The sequence below is a fragment of the Neolamprologus multifasciatus genome, chromosome 2 (genome assembly GCF_963576455.1).
Source record: "Neolamprologus multifasciatus chromosome 2, fNeoMul1.2, whole genome shotgun sequence".
NCBI classification, from domain to species: domain Eukaryota; kingdom Metazoa; phylum Chordata; class Actinopteri; order Cichliformes; family Cichlidae; genus Neolamprologus; species Neolamprologus multifasciatus.
The window spans coordinates 27,255,835-27,272,656 of NC_140440.1; the positions used below are offsets into that span (position 1 = coordinate 27,255,835).

Genomic DNA, 16,822 nt, shown 5'->3' on the forward strand with positions numbered 1-16,822 from the left:
TGTAACAAACTAACACTATCCTGCCCATCACTCAGATCTACCACAATGTCATGTATTTTAATGCAATTCAACAGCAGCCCCATTTATATTTCATCTTAAGTAATTTTGGTTCTGATACAAAGTATATGATGTGCACATCTATGAAGAAAAAAGAAACACTTTCAAGCAACTTAAAGAAGTCCAGACGCTTTTCTTTGCAAGCTCCTTTGACTAAAAGACAGGAAGTGATTAGAACAGAGCTAAAGAGAGAGAAAAGAGAGAAGTTGTTTTTCAGTTTAGAGCAGTGATGTGCGGATCGATCCTGAAATATCGATTCCTCCGATACCAATCATTTATGTTCTAGAATTGATTCTCACATTAAAATATCGATATTTTAGTAATTATGGGTAAATTTGTAGTTTATCATAAACAGGAACACAGTGGAAAGAAACTATAACATTCGGATTGTATACATTCAAAGGAACTACGTCCTCTTCCGCCTTTCATAGTCATGTGCGAAATACGGCTGTATAAATGTCTCGCAGCCCCTTGGCGTGCGCACTCTCAACAATGGCTGAGCATAATTGTGCGGACCTATTTTACCTCCACAAACAGCTGAGACATGGTTTGCGATACATGTGGGGAAAAAAGTGAGGTGTTGTGGCCATACTTACCAACATTGAGACCTCAGAATTAGGGAGAAATTCAAAAGGTTTTTTTTTTTTTTTTTTTTTTTGGGGGGGGGGGGGGGGGGGGGGGGATACATTTTACAGTGTTTATTTATCGGATAAAATACGCTAAATGTCACAGTTATTATTGGCTGGCCCGGAAACAGCGGGGGTGTCCAAATTAAGAGGCTGCTTCCACCTGAGGACCCGGCCTTCGTGGTCTAAAGAAAGCCGGGTAGTACGTCACGAGCTCCCTCGGTGGAGTGAAACTTTGCCGTCTGCTCGTTGCTATCTAAAATATAACCGGGCGCTGACTTAAACTCTCGACCGTCTCACACTTCTGTTTAATCAGTTTTCTGTTTGACGTTTACAGTGGGGCAAAAAAGTATTTAGTCAGCCACCGATTGTGCAAGTTCCCCCACTTAAAATGATGACAGAGGTCAGTAATTTGCACCAGAGGTACACTTCAACTGTGAGAGACAGAATGTGAAAAAAAAAAATCCATGAATTCACATGGTAGGATTTGTAAAGAATTTATTCGTAAATCAGGGTGGAAAATAAGTATTTGGTCAATAACAAAAATACAACTCAATACTTTGTAACATAACCTTTGTTGGCAATAACAGAGGTCAAACGTTTACTATAGGTCTTTACCAGGTTTGCACACACAGTAGCTGGTATTTTGGCCCATTCCTCCATGCAGATCTTCTCAAGAGCAGTGATGTTTTGGGGCAACACGGACTTTCAACTCCCGCCACAGATTTTCTATGGGGTTGAGGTCTGGAGACTGGCTAGGCCACTCCAGGACTTTCAAATGCTTCTTACGGAGCCACTCCTTTGTTGCCCGGGCGGTGTGTTTTGGATCATTGTCATGTTGGAAGACCCAGCCTCGTTTCATCTTCAAAGTTCTCACTGATGGAAGGAGGTTTTGGCTCAAAATCTCACGATACTTGGCCCCATTCATTCTGTCCTTAACACGGATCAGTCGTCCTGTCCCCTTGGCAGAAAAACAGCCCCATAGCATGATGTTTCCACCCCCATGCTTCACAGTAGGTATGGTGTTCTTGGGATGCAACTCCTACCATGTGAATTCATGGATTTTTTTTTTCACATTCTGTCTCTCACAGTTGAAGTGTACCTCTGGTGCAAATTACTGACCTCTGTCATCATTTTAAGTGGGGGAACTTGCACAATCGGTGGCTGACTAAATACTTTTTTGCCCCACTGTATCTTCTTAGTTTGAATTTACAAAAGGGAAAAACATTATGAACTCTTAACAGTCTGCTTTTTAAATAGCAGAGGTACAGTGGTGTCTAACACCACACTTTGGAAGGCAAATGTGTTATTCTTGACTAAATATTCTTTAACACATTGTAGATTTGATTTTTTTGGACACTCCCCCCTTATTTTCTCTTCAGATGTACAGAGTGCTGAGGAACACAGGTGGTACTGTAGTAATGCTGGCAGAGGGTATGTCTTCAGATTGAGTAATCTATAATGTTTGACATGTTTTACATTTAAATATTAGTAATTCTGTTAGTTAAACCTGGTACTAAATTCTGGACGTGTTGAGCCATTGTGCTCCAAAAAAATATGTTATTGTTAGCTTAAGATTCTCTGCTCACATTGCAGGTTTTCTGTTTGATTTACTAAGGTAGCATTTTTTTTTTAATTATCTGTCAATTAAATACGCCATATTTGCATTGTATAGGAACTTGTGTGATACTTTCATTAGGCCTCCACAATTACACATATTGGTTAATTGGTTAAACATTCTGTAAGGAGAGACATTGAAAACAATGTTAACAACATATTGTAATTTTGTGTTTTAATTTGGATCAGGCAGGGAGAGTGGACTTCGGACAGAAATTGTGGAAGATATTTTAGAGGCAGTGTTTGAAAACAAGTTTCTTGTATGTTTGTTTATTACTACCTTGCATGTGGAAAAACAACAAATGACACGGTGGACCAACTGGCACCCATTTTAAGTTTCTTGTGACAGCAGTTATAAAATTAGAATTGTTCTAACAGCATTTTGAGTAGGAAAAGTTACTACTTAATCACCAGCTCAGCTGATCAACACATTGACATCTATCAGCAATTTCATGAGATGAAGTCATCAGTAGAAATTTGTTATATTCTCTAAGTTTGTGATAAATTTCATAACGTTAGGGCACTGGTTTAGCTCACTACTTGACAAGATGACCATATCCTACATGGTTGAATGTAGTGGCCCAGGTTTGAGTCTGACCTCTGTTCATCATTTAGAACACTAAGCAGTACTTTAGTATGGGCAGTATAGTACAATATGTGTTACTTTCTTACCTTATTGGCTCTCTGTGTTAGGTTAGTGAAGGAAACAACACATTTTACTCAAGTGAGTGATTCAATATGCAATTAGTAAGTAGTTGCTGATGTCACAACATACTACTTATTTTCACAACATACTTACCTGTGAGTCATAGAGGGCAATTTCTTGAAGTGAAAAGTCCTAATGGGAAGAAAATAATTATATATTTTGTGCAACTGCTGTTAGTAAATTAAGAATTTAGAATCCAGAATTGAGGCGGAGCTAGCAGCTAGGAATGGTATGTCTTCAGATAAAGTAGCGTGTTATCTGTATTTAATATTCATTACAGCTAATATCCTGATCCAACAGCTCCACTTTTTGTGTATTTTAGAGGCCTCTTACATTTGCTGCTTCTGGCACGCTCATTTCAATTTACAAGAGGAAGAACTCTGAACTATGAAGAAATGGTGCGAGTGGCATCAGCGTAGTGCATGTCAGCTGTGGTCACATATGGCATGTGGTTTTAAAAAGAACATTTGTATTCATTCCCAGCATTAGACACCTTCAGCTGCACTTGTAATTATGAAGACACATAGCCTCCTCCAGCTCCAATTTACTTTAAGAAAATGTACTGCCAGGATGTGACTTTCCTATATGTGTTCTCAAACTGTTGATACTTTGTTCTAAGTAGTTCTTAATTATGAAAGATAACATTCATTACAATGGGAAGTAAAATCTTGTCTGCACACCACACAAACACCCTCTGTCCATTCATCATTTGTAAAAACGTGTTGAGATGATATATAAAATGTACAATGAGTGGAAGCAAGTGTGAATTGTTCTAATAAAATGAGACAGTTTTGTAAGTGGATTACAGTTTGAAGTTCATTTAAACCTAGTGCATATGCGTGTTGCTAGGACTGATCAGAAGCAAATTTCATTTCAAATGACTACCCAACAGAAGCCTTGATAAAAGTGTGGTTTTGTGCAAACTGTGCAAAAAGGAGTTGGCATACCATCGAAGCACTTCAACTTTACGGTACCGTCTAAAGCAAAAAACATGTTGCATCGAACACAGAAACTATGGGAGCGTTTAGCATTAGCTGTCCCAGTTAGAGTACCAATAAAAGGTGTTGGCAGCCCAAACTTGATGAAATATCGGACAAACTTACAAATTCTCTCGCAAAATGGATTGCTCTGACTGTAGACCACTATCAGTGGTAGAAGACAGGGGTTAAAAAATGTGCTAGGTGATCCAACTTTCCAACTGCTGTGCCGAAAGACTATTTCAAGTAAAATCAACAGGAGGGCAGGGCTGCGCCTCTGCCTGCATCTGTGAGAATTGCTTTCCCACTGTCAGGTGCAGCTTTGCCAGGGGAGGGTCGCAGCGGCCGTGCCGACAACGTTGCTGACCCATGTCTGTCTGTTTCAGGGCGGTGCTACGAGGGAGGCCACAATTGCAGTAATCGAGGGCCCAAGTGTGGAGTGTGGAGTGTGGAGTGTGGCTGGACTGCGTGGCGACACGCCGTCAGGAAAAGACAGGTCCGTGACGGGAGCTTCCACCTTTGTTTTCTGGCTGGCGTGGTCCCCATCTCAAAAGAGGAGTTCCTCTCCTGGTTTTAAACATAAGGAACATTTGCCCAGTGAGGCTGGACAGTGGGATGACATTGTATTATTTTTTAGATAGTGTTTATTTATTTCTGCCGACAGGGTTTGTAGCATATTGAGAAAGTTGTTTTTATTGTATAAGGGTATTTTAAAATTTTATTTGTAATTGTATTTGTGTTCTGGTTTTTCTTCCTCCACTGGAATAAATGGTGTGTCTAAGACCAGTTTAGTCTCTGTGCCCTGAGCGCTGATTCGCTTGCTCCCCTCGTCCCTGTATGCGAAAGAACGTTCAGGTGGGATATAACATACCCCTCCTCTTTGTGGTGCTCATGTTCTCAATTCTCCACCCCAAGGCAGTCGGTTTCCCGCCCCAGGTTCCCTAACCCAATTTGATCTCCCACACTAAACAGCGTTCTTCCATGTGTCCTCCCCCTCCTCCTTCCACTGTGGTCTTCTCTCCTCCCCACTTTGCACCAGTCCAGTTGCAGTCAGTTCTCTTCAGTTTTGTCCTGTGTAATCCAGCTGTCTTTTCCATTGCCATTTCACTCCAAATGTGGCAATTATGAAACTCAGACAGTCTTCCCAAGGTCCATTCATGCACAGTGAAGTTGCCGCTTGTTGGAAACACATCTCCAGCCATCCAGTCCTGATGATGGTGTTTTCTCCATGCTGATGCCGTTTGCACATACTGCTGCTGCTGGACCTCTCACTGCTCAGGATACTGCTGTTTTCTCTTGACCTGCTGTCAACTCTTGATGTCCGAAAACTGCATTACTTGTCTTTTCCTTTCTCTCCAACTGCTCTTCTACTTTTCAGCTGGTTCATGCTGAGTGATCCCTTTCCCACACAACCATTCAACCTTCTCTGCCATCTCACAACATACTTTTACCTACAGTTCTTACCATACAGTTACAACTGCCCGGAGCTTCTCATCTGGCTGAAGTGTAGTGCCTGCCCACAGCCGCCTCTTTAGCCCGCTAAGTTGGCTCAGCTACTCACAGGATACAGCTTCCCTTTACATTCAGAGCGTCCTCTGCAATGGACTTCTTCCCTTCCCCATGTTCCCTTCTGCAGAAAAGTGCTAAAATACCATCACTCCACGCACTGTAGTACGCAGAAATGATTCCCGACACTGGACTCGAACTATCGTCCCTGTGATGGACCTGAACAGGTAAATAAAACTATTTTTAACTTATTGTTACTGTTTCTTTAAAAAGCTCCATACTTGACAGTTACTGTGTAGATTTATAATGACTTTCCTGAATTGTCTGCTACAGGTTTGTGACTGAGCTTCTTGGAGGTGAGACATATGTCTCATGTTCAGTGGTTTTACATGCTTCTAACACCTGCATCACCCCACGGAGATCTCTGATGATGACTCAAACTACATGGTAAAATTTAATACTGCCTTCACAAAGGACCAATCTCAATGTGTAGCTACACGCAACCATCAGTGGCTCAAGATAGCCACTGTGCTTGACCCATGCTTTAAGGATTTAAAGTGTCTTGCGAGGGGAGAGCGAGAAGAAGTTTGGACCGGCCTTGAGGCCCTGCTGCAGGAACAGTGTAGATATAAAGGAGCCAGCAAAGACAAAGAACCTTCTCCTCTTTTGATTGTCATCAGATTCTGATTCAGATGGAAAGTAAATAAGAATGGAGATATTTTGAGTCCAATAGGTTTGTTATTTTTTGCACTAATATGTTCGATAATCAAACTGTTTTAGCCTAACGTACAAAATAATTTTGGCTAAGGTTACTCAGAGTTTAAAGGTGAAGCTGGTCAAATAACCCGTTATGTTTCTGCCTTATTTTTTTAGGAAAAAAAATGGCACTTTATGTTGAAAATTGTATTATTATTACAATACCCTTTTCAAAATGTACTGGTGGAGAAACTGAGATCTGCTGATGGCCTTAACAGTCACCAGATCTTCAGTATTTTCATGAGCCCTTCCAGTCTGTGTCTTCAGTTTCCCGTTCTTAGCTTACAGGAGGAGCATCGCAGCGACAACAGGGGTAGTAGAGTGGCTCCAGCAGAGTCTACAGGCAGGATTTTTAGCGCATGTTCTTATGAAGCTGAATATGCAATGGATTACAGAAAAATATATTTTACTTAATTCCACCATGAGATAAAAAAAACGAAGATTTTCTGCCAATTGTCAGTTATCAAATCTGTATCTGATCTCTTCTCACACTTTAACAAGTTTTGTTGGCATCAATTTCCCAAAAATTAAGTTCTATTGTCCGACACTACACCATTTTGTGAAGCACTTTGTGATTTTTATCTGTGAAAAGTGCTAAATAAGTTAATTTTACTTAACTACCACATAGAGAAAAAGATATCCTCTTTTAAATGCAATGTTTAAGTTTAACTTTTGTTCTTTTTTTCTCTTTTCATCTAAAGCACCAAGTTTTTACTTCTGTGTTCTCCATGGTCTCTTTTCTTTGACTCTTCTTGCATGGTTACCAGAAATAAACTATTTTATTGGCACTTTATTCACACACTGACATCACATTGTAAGCTATATGGTTGATTATTTTAAAATGCAGCAACAAACAACAAATGGCGAAAACATCTGTACACAAACGTGTCCTTCAGCACTACAGTTGAAATGTAAACGCAAAATAAAAAGTATGAAGGACAGAGAGTTTTTATATGATGATGATTATATTTAAGAGGACCTAAATAGAAAATTGCAGAAATTACAAGAAGAACCACATTTTTATGGAAATTTATACACAGTTGTTATCTTGTGAAAAAAAAAAAGTGGAATGAATGAAAAGGAAAAGAAAAACACACTAATCCTTATTTCCACACCTACACGTATATGTGACAAATGTACAGCAGGTGAAAGGTGACACTAGGTGTTGGAGTAAGGACTCATTTCAATCATGAAAACAGAGTTATCTGGAGATTCCACCTTTTCTGGGACAGCAGGGCCTTCCAATATTGTTTTGTTCTTCCAAGTGAACCAGATCCAAATCCCACTTAATGACAGAATTACCACAGCGGCTTTCAAACCAAATATGAACCAGGAAGTACCTGTGTAGACAGAAAAATGTTTATGACAAGTTAGAGCTGTGAAAGAAGAGTCACAGTAGAGTTTTCACTCATGTACCATAGTTTATAGAAAGAGGAAAAAATACATGAATGCGTCCCCTTAATCAGAGTTCATTTTTACTCATTTATATACAGTGATGGGAATAACGGCGTTACTAACGACGTTACTTTTTTCAGTAACGAGTAAACTAATTACTATTCCTATCGTTACTACGCCGTTACAGTTACTAACAAGAAAATGCGGTCCGTTACTATTTTTCAACAAACAGACGGTTGAAGCTGTGTTCAGCTTACCGCATCTTATATCAGTTGCACGGAAGTAGCTGTCTAGTAAGTAACCTGGATGCTACAGCTTCAAGCAGCTGCACGCGCTCCCGCGGACAGCAATCACTTTCTGCCCGACGATCACTTTTCGGCACAACACCTGGAGCTCAGGGGGGCAAAACAATCGCATGAGTGCTGTTTTTTGGCTAAGGAAGAATAAAGTAGTCCTGGTAAGCCAATCACATGACCACTTCAAGATGACAAAGCAACAAGGTGATATATACCAGTTTTTAAATTGTGTTGATAGGTCACGTAAAACCAGAGTCATGATAAACAATATGTGCCGCGTTTTTTCCTCAATAGTTTAACTTTCATCACGTTTACTGTCTAAGGACAGCGCTAGGAAGCACTCTCTGCTTATGAACAAAAAATACAAAAACAAAACAAAAAACAGCCCTTTCCTGTTGGTGGAAAAATGCGCCATGTCAACAAATCAAAAATGATATGGCAACATGACATTTGGTTGTTTAAGAAGAGAGGGACGTTTTAGCAGTGAGTTAGAGAGAGAGAGAGAGAGCAGAAAAAGAGAGAGCAAGTTTTGAGATGTGAGAGATTTGTGACTCTGTGTGATTTGTTTGGAGTGTGTAGTTAATGTGTTGTCTTGTGTAGTTAGTGTGTAGTGTTGTGGATGGTTTTGTGTTGTGTGCCAGAACAATGAGGCGACTGCTGAATAAAAACAGGAGCAGTGATACACCTGCTGCTGTCAGACCTGCAGGTATCAGGCTGTGATGTTCTCCTTTATAGTGGACAGAAATTATGTTTTTGGAGTGGCACAAATAATTTGTGTGGCATCTTATTGAATGCAGAACAGCTGATTGTTCTGTAAATAGTTTGAAATGGTTATTTAAAAAAATCAAGGTAAAAGGTAAATGGATGCAAATAACTGTGTCGTTTGCAAAACTTGTGCTTATGATTTTAAAATTGACAATTTATATTTGCATTTAAAGTTATGAAATATGATTCATTAAACATGTTTGTGGTTGTTACAGTACTCTGATTTCATGTTTTGTCTGATTTTAGATCAATTGTGTTAATACAGTATGTCAAAATGAAAACATAATTGTAAATTCAGACACGTGAGGTTGTGCTGAAAAGGATGATACCAAACAAGGCAAAGTAAATCGTTTTTAAAGGTGAAATGTTGAGGTAAAATCAAAAGTAGTCAAAAATGGCCAATTATTGTTAGGATGCCTGGGTCGTTGACCCAGGGTTTTGAGTTTATTGTATTATTTATCTTTTCTATTCTTTGGTTTCTTCGTTAGAGTTCTGTCTTATGGTTTGTCTCTGTGTAATCCTTAGTTGCTGTCTCCCGTTTGCTATATCCCCGTGTCCAGTCAGTGTCTGTGTCTGCCCTGGTCCCACGTCTCTGTTCCCTCTGTTGCAGTGTACGCGTGTTAGTCTGTGTCTTTAGTTCAGTCTGTGTCATGTTTCCTGTTTTACTTTGAAAGTCCATGTCTGATGTTAATGTGTCTGGTCTTGCTTCCCCTTGTCTCGTTAGGCCTGATTTGCCCCAGCTGTGTTTCCCTCCTGTTACCCATTCCCTGATTGCTCCCTCTGTGTATTTAAGCCCTGTGTTTCTTTGTGTCTGTGTTGTGATCTACTCTCATTTATGCTGTGTGTGCCATCTGCCTGTTCATGTAAGTTTATTTGGATTTTTGTTAAGTTTTTCCACGTTTTGCCATCCAGCAATAAAAGCTGAGTTTTGAGTTACTTTCCGCCTCCGAGTGTCTGCACATTGGGTCCTTCTACTTCCACTCCTGCCTGCACACAGCCCTAACCTGACAATTATACTCAGTTACTAACTTACTTTTTTGAAGAAGTAACTAGTAACTATAATTACTTTTTCAAAGTAACTTGCCCAACACTGTTTATATATCATGTGTCATCAGTGATGGCAGTTTGATTAAAGAGGGTTATTTGACACTATGTTAGTCTCCTTACCCACTGCAGTTGGTGTGACTGGTGTAGGTTCTGTTGTTGGTTCAATACACAGGCTGTTACTGTCCACAGGCATCCACCCTAATATCTGTGTCTCATTGATTGAGGTGCAGTTAATGAAACCTGGCAGAAAAAAACAAATAATTTGAGAAAGATGTTAGAAGTGAATTAGTTGTTATTATTGACTTTCATTCATAATGTTGTCACTCACGACAGGTCTTCTGTTCTTCTGAGACATTACTGACGTTGTTCCTGACTGAGCAGACAAGACGTCCTGACACGTGCTGTTTCAGAGTGATGATGTTAGTCTCATTATTTTCAGAAAAGAGCTCAGCATCTGTCAATGTGCGTCCATCCAGAGTCCAGCTGTACTGAGGACTGTCCCCTTCCTCAGAGGAGCAGGACACCCTCATCTCTCCCTGGGACAGACACTCAGAGACCAGCAGGACAGAGGACACAGGAGCTGAGAGAAACACACACAGATGACTTTTGGTACTATAACAAGATGCACTTTCATGCACTGTGCTTCCTTCTATGTAACTTTACATGGTCTGTAACTTGGTAGCTGATTTTCCATAGTTCCTAAAATCTACTACTTTGCAACACTATCAGTTGGTTATGGAATATCTAGGAGGGAAGAAATATCTCAAAATTATTTGCTGCAAAGGTAGCATCCTGTTACAGTAACATATACAATTTCAGTGAGCTCTTTACAATTATTCATTAATTCACAAATGTTTGTAGAGGCAGACTGCATGGCTAGCTGCTTGGTTTCATACATCTATGCCAATGGAACTAAAAACATCAGAATTCAAAGATTAAGAGATGTGGCCCAATACTTTGGTGAATGTAGTGTGCATCATGTAGATTATCATTATTTATTGTTTGCTAATTAAGAACAGGGGATGCACAAAATGTACGTATGTGAAATTCTGTGCTCTATATTGTAAACATTACCAAAACAATATTGCATTTACATCAATTAAAGGCTGCATTTCCCAACGTTTACCTTGAAAAAACAACTGTAAAGTCCGCACGCCTGATGATGCTCCATCTGAATCAAAGGTTTCAAGGGTATAATCACCACTGTCTGTCCTGCTCAGGTTATTGATCCTAAATGTTCCATTACTCAAAAAAAAAAAGAGATCTGTGTGCTATGTTATTATAAATAACCATATTATTTAACACATATAGTATTAATGAATTCTTTAACAGTTTGTATCTAGGTATTTCTGAGGTGCTGTCCATCAGCTGGATGTCCACAGTTCCTCCCAAAGCTCCATAACACTGAGCTCCATCCTGTCTGCCATCACAGTAAGTTTCCACACCTGCAAATTTTAAAACATTAAAAAAGAAAAGCATTTGTGATTTGTTAGTTTCTACCTAATAAATTACAACAACAATTTGATTAACATTGTCAGCAATCCAAAATTTACTGATGCGAGGACTTTTACTTGTTAAAAAGTAGTTTTTGTATTACCATGTTTATACCTAATGCCTAATTATGTTTTGGATAACCCAGTGTTTTGATTGAATGGTATCAAAGTATTTGAAGTAGCATTACTGCCATAAATCTGTCAGCTCTTAATATCTAACTCAGCGTAGGTAGCAGTTTTGACAATTGTAGGTAATAGAGCCTCAAGAACAAACATACTGCATCCATAATCCCAAAGTTATCACACAAATGTGTCCAACATTTACTAATATATTAATAATTAAGAAATACAGGTAGACACATTCTCCACATTTTAGCGGAATGCAAAAACTAAAGTATTTTCATGTAACCAAAAGAAAATAAATGTCAAACAGAAAACAGGAACCCATATTTCAGAGAAAAGACTCTGCACAGGACAGAGATGTTCATTTCTGAAGGTGGCATTAAAAATGGTAAAGTAATGCAGCCTATACATTCTTCAGCATATCTGTAGTGACTGCATGACTTAAATAACTTAAGATCTGGATTCCTAGTTACAGCCAACCGATAAGTTGAGAAAGATTCTTCAAAATCAGGCAGTTTATCACAGTAACAAATAAGCTTGACGTCTCCGATAAGGATGGAAAGAATAAAGTCCTTTAAAAAGTCAGTTTAAAACTCACTTAAACACACTGCAACAAGGCTGCCAAGGTGCATAGTGGGCTAAGAATTTACCACTGCTACTCAAACTGGTAAAAAGACAGAAAAAGGAACTAAAGCTCTGCTCAAATGGTCACGTACTGCAGATGTAGCCAATAGATTCTAACATTTAATTAAATAAAATAAATCAAAGTGCACACATTGTAACTTTGTGTAAGTATTTGTGCAGCTTTAACATCTCTGATGATGATGTCAGATATTTTGTACAGGTTAAAAAGGTATTAAATGATAAGTGTCACATGTAAAAAGAATATCTCACCATGAGACACTCCCAGTAGGATCACCATCAATCCCAGCACAGCTTCCATATCTCCTCACTGTTCCGTGTGTGTTGACACAGTCGACAGAGTACTTTATTAAATGATGCACATTTATCAAGCAGGTAACAGTCAGAAATGGCTCCTGCTACTGATCAGCCTCTTTTGAAATGCTGTTCTCACTCTGTGTGTGGAAATTTGAAAAAGGAAGTACAACTAGCATGTTCATTACTTTGCAGAAATAAAAGGAACCTCACAGATCTTCCACAGACTTTGTTTAATTATTACTCACACTGTCACAAGACTATTTTTAGATTGGTAACAAACTAACACTTTCCTGCCCATCACTCAGTGTCTACAACATTCATGCAGTTTAATGCAATTCAACAGCAGCCCCATTTATATTCCACCTTAAGTCCATATTTTGGTGCTGATACAAAGTACCTTGTATACACATCCATGAAGAAAAAAGAAACCCTTTTAAAACATTATAAAATGTACACTCTGACTTTAGGGATTGTGGTATTTAGGCTAATTAGTGGTTTGAGTGGTTGTTTTTGCCAATGCTCATTCAAACCAGTACAAGTTCTGAAAAATGACACTATTATTCAAAAGTATGTTTTAAATACTGCATTCTCAATAATCCAGATATAAATATTTAAGAAAATTGTCTTATTCTGCACAAAGCATTGTGCAGTGAGTGAAACATTTTATTGCTCATCTGTCTGTCTGCCTGCGCAGGCTACTGATCCTAAATGTGAATCCCACCCTCAGAGAACAGTGTGTTTAATACTTTGATGAAAGGCATTGGTATACTCATCTTATTTTTCTTTGAAATGAGTAAAATAGTGAAAAGTAGTTTCTTTGTTTTTGTGACTGGTTTCATTTTGTGTTTACTGACCAAAGAAGACTGTTCATTTTCAGTTTGTTTAATACTGTGAAAGCAGAGCCTCAGTGAAATAACAGGGAAAATCATCACACCTATAATGTCAGAGGAAGTTGGTATTAAAATTATTAAATTATTTAAATCTAAAACTCTTGGGTTTAAAAGCATAAACACACAGAATAATTCCAGCTTTGTGTCTTTTTTTTCATTGTAGCTGAAGTACGGGACAAATTGCGTTCCTTTTCACCTCAATACGAAACGCGTAATATTTTCTCTACGAGAAGATTGCGTTCTCTAATAACTAACCTTATGAATAAAATAAAGTTTACCATTAGTAACATCATAGCACCTGCCCAGCAGTATACGCAGTGCGAGTTATTGTTACTGACTGTAAAAAGTTAGCACAATGAAAGTAAACTAAACTTGGTTTATATCTGACCCAGATAGACTGCAGGTCATAACTTCTCACCTGAAGTTCAGTTCCCCTGATACTCGGACCAGCGGTGAGGCAGGAGGCCCACTTGCTGGCCTCCACCACTTGATAATGTTATTGAATCTGTGGAAGCTCCGCCATAGCCACCACCAAACAATTGAGTTATTTCTACACATCTGCCAGTATCTGGCCAATCCACCACCTTTCATTGTTTATACCGTTATGAAAAAAAACCCATAAAAACGAAAAATCACCATCGGCCCACCTGGCAAATGCCCGGTATGCCCGATGGCCAGTCCAGCTATGGACACTGACAGTATGACCAGAGGTTTTGATTCATCTAATAAACTAAACATTCATCCTGCTGCAACCAGGTAGAAGGGACCTAATGTTCAACTATCCACATTTAACTGTTCTACTCTTTGGTGTAGCTGCGGACCCTATAATGTTTTGTTGTTGCTGTTGTTGTTTTTTTATTCAATTTTTAAATCTCCTTTTACTTTTTGTCGGTCTCTAAGGGGATGCCAGGAGGAGAGAAGTGACGCTGCTTCCTGGTCCCATCTTTAAACACAAAGTAAAAAGTAAAAACATGCCAGTCAGCATGGTGAGCACTGAGTGAAGAATATGTTTGCAGGAATATAAATATATAATATAAGTACAGCTTGTAACATACCATTATTTACATATCCATATGTAGCAAGAGTGTGCTACATAATATGTAGTAAAGAATAATGATACTGCTTCACACTTTATTGTTGACCAGCTACACATTTGTTGCCTTTTTTAGACAGAATTATTGTTGTTGTGATTTAGTTTATTAGTTTTATTGATGTAGTCCCCAAAACATCAAAATATGCCATTTCAAAGGACTTTACATATTTACATATTGCACTGCATTAGAGAAATAAAATGTGTTGTGTCCTCTTTCGAGGTGAAGCTGTGGGCATGTGGATTTTCTTTTTTTTAATGACTTTGCAAAGTTTTTGCAGCACTGAAATTCATGCAAAGGTTCATAGTTGGTGATTATACAGAACAGCAGGGAAAGCTACTGGAACTGAGCAGAGGAGATCTAATGTGAGCAAACAAAGAGTGAAATCCAGAGTAGAACAGCCCAGAGGAAAAGTGTGGGGCCTGAAGAGCAGAGCTAGGTAAAGAGCTGCTGTCTGAGGCGGAACAGTGTGGACACTGGATGAGAAGTTGCAGGTCTGATGTTTGGAGGCAGATGTGGACAAGATGATAAAGTTAAGTTTATTGCTTTCGGCTTCCTCCCACAGTCCAGAGACATGAGATTAGTGGGGTTAGGTTAACTGGTAATTCAAAATTGCCCATAGGTGTGAATGTGAGTGTGAATAGTTGACATTTTGACATGATTTTGTTATTATGTTATTATGACAAGATTTTGTTCATGTCAAATCTGCTCAACGATTACGCTGTTGTGGTTACTGCTGTTACTTTGGACTTATGTTTTGGGTCGCTATCTTGCTGTATGATGAACTCCTGACTAACTTGACAGATACCAGAGAGCACCGCATTGTGATGGAGAACCCTGTGGTAGCCATTGTGATTCAGAGTGTTTCTCACTCTGTAAAAGTCACCAACCGTGGATTCAGCTAAACAGCTACAGACCAGACGCTTTCTCTTACTTATTTGACGTATGCTGTTACACACTGAGGAACCATCCCTTCAGCATGAAACAAAGATTTCACATTTTGATTCATCAGTCCATAAAACCACCTTCCAGTCTACAGTAGTCCAACATTTGTGTTTCATGGCCCAGGCAACCACTTTTTAACTTATTCTGGCATCTTATAAATGGTTTTCTTGTTGCAACTCGACCTGTCAAACCTGCAACTTAAAGGCTTCTCTTTGCAGTCAAAACTGAGACTTGTTTTCTACGATCACTATCAAGTTTCAAAGCTGTGGTCTTGTGAGGTGTCCCACACAAGCTATTGACTTTCAGAAATGTATCTTCTGATTCTGTGTGGTTTGAAGTCTGCAGACCTCATCCCGTCAGTTTACTTAGAGTGGCTCTTGATGGTGAAGGAAACTACTGACTGACATCTTGACTTCAGTGCAATTTCTGTGTAGGAAATATTTTTAAATGCTATTTTTAAATTTTAAATTTAGATGGTCTGTCTTTCTTCCAGGGTTAATTTCCTTTTTCTTGCCATTTTTATGGAAACACATGATCTTCGGCTGTACATTATAGTTCAAATAATACTCACAAGGACATGGTATCACAGCATGTTCCAACACTAGTTTTGCAAACGCCTCTATCTGCATGGGCAGGGTTGTAAGTAGTCAAGAACACTTTGGACACATGTAGGAAAAACTTGCAAGGCTTGAGTAACCTCCATCGCTGCAGAACAGCTTTTAAGTTCTTGTTCTTAACTTCTTGTTCCCTGAAAAGGGAAGTGGTAACATACTATACATATATGCACATACATTAACATGTTGTGTAGCAAGAGTGTGGGAAATACTTGCATGCCCTTGGGGTTAAAAAAAAAATAGTAGTACTTCAGACTTTATTTTTGACCAGTTATACTATGGTGTTTTTTATTATTCAGTCCCACAACACAAGATATGCCTCCTCAGATACCTTTACCCAAGGCCCTTTCACATAGGACATAGCATGCATTGCGCTGACCACTAGCTAGAGAGAATGATACATCATACAGCCATGTATACCCGCAATAATCTTGTAAATGACAGGCGTCACCAGAGATGGGCAGTAACGCATTACTTGTAACGCGTTACTGTAATCCGATTACTTTTTTCAAGTAACGAGTAAAGTAAGGGATTACTATTGCAAAAAAGGTAATTAGATTACCGTTACTTTCCCGTAGGAACGCTGCGTTACTGCGTTACTAAAACCGTGATTTTCTTGCGAGAAACGTCTCATGACAGTGACGTAAGCGAGTGTGATGTTTGTGACAACAGCTGTGTGCAGATCAACAGTGGATCATATATCGAGTGCGGGAGAGAGTATGAGCGTGCAGCGTTTAAAGCGTGGAAGTACTGACCTTATTTTGAGTTTGATTCCGTAAAAAGTGACAAAAACATTAGTGTCCGCTGTGCGTGGGAAGAAAACTTTTTACAGCGAAAAAAAAAAACCCCTAAACTTCCAAGCAAGCACCGAGTAGCTACGTCGTAATGAGAAACTCACAGAGAAACTGCGGTATCCTTCCACTGACCGCTGCGGCACACCTGCACCAGGATAAACCTCCGCCTACTCTACTCCTGCTTT

General features: G+C 39.1%; 1 pseudogene across 1 annotated transcript; it reads right to left on the reverse strand.

The window, feature by feature from the left end:
* Window positions 1–7,191: 7,191 nt before the first annotated feature.
* Window positions 7,192–12,734, reverse strand: LOC146524559 (uncharacterized; annotated as a pseudogene). Its single transcript, XR_014869391.1, has 5 exons — window positions 12,259–12,734; window positions 10,875–11,193; window positions 10,077–10,328; window positions 9,869–9,988; window positions 7,192–7,585 (listed from the first exon to the last, which is right to left on the reverse strand). The product of XR_014869391.1 is annotated as an uncharacterized LOC146524559 (transcript).
* Window positions 12,735–16,822: the final 4,088 nt, after the last annotated feature.